Raw genomic sequence first — 982 nt, 5'->3', positions numbered from 1 at the left:
AATGTCTGTTTAGGTCTTTTTCCCACTTTTTGATTGGGTTGTTTTTCTGGTATTGAGTTGTATGAGATGATTGTATATTTTGGAAATTAACCCTTTGTCAGTTGTTTCATTTGCTATTATTTTCTCCCATTCTGAGGGTTGTCTTTTCACCTCGCTTATAGTTTCCTTTGCTGTGCAAGAGATTTTAAGTTTAATCAGGCCCCTCTTGTTTAATTGTGTTGCTATTTCCATTACTCTAGGAGGTGGGTCATAGAGGATCTTGCTTTAATTTATGTCATCGAGTGTTCTGCCTATGTTTTCCTCTAAGTTTTATAGTTTCTGCTCTTATGTTTAGGTCTTTAATCTATTTTCAGTTTGTCTTTGTATATGGTGTTAGGAAGTGTTCTAATTTCACTCTTTTACATGTAGCTTTCCAGTTTTCCCAGCACCATTTATTGAAGAGGCTGTCTTTGCCCCATTGTATATTCTTGCCTCCTTTGTCAAAAATAAGGTACCCATAGGTGCACAGGTTTATTTCTGGGCTTTGTATCTTGTTCCATTGGTCTATATTTCTGTTTCCTCTGCTGGTTCCATACTGTCTTGATGACTGTAGCTTTGTAGTAAAATCTGAAGTCAGGAAAGTTGATTCACCCAGCTCCATTCTTCTTTCTCGAGATTGGCTATTCGGGGTTTTTTTTTGTTTCCTTATGAATTGTTAAAATTTTTGTTCTAGTTCTGTGAAAAATGCCATTGGTCAGTTTATAGGGATCTCATGGAATCTGTAGATTGCATTTGGTAGTATAGTCATTTTCACAATATTCATTCTTCCTACCCAGGAACATAGAATATCTGTCCATCTGTTTATGTTGCCTTTGATTTCTTTCATCAGTGTCTTAGAATTTTCTTTGTATAGTTCTTTTGTCTCCTTAGGTAAGTTTATTCCTAGATATTTAATTCTTTTTGTTGCAATGGTGAATGGAATTGATTCCTTAATTTTTCTTTC

Source organism: Bison bison, unplaced genomic scaffold (genome assembly GCF_000754665.1).
Source record: "Bison bison bison isolate TAMUID 2011002044 unplaced genomic scaffold, Bison_UMD1.0 scf7180017864467, whole genome shotgun sequence".
Taxonomy (NCBI): Eukaryota; Metazoa; Chordata; class Mammalia; order Artiodactyla; family Bovidae; genus Bison; species Bison bison.
The sequence above is the reverse complement of the archived record's forward strand: the minus strand, read 5'-3'. Positions refer to the sequence as shown.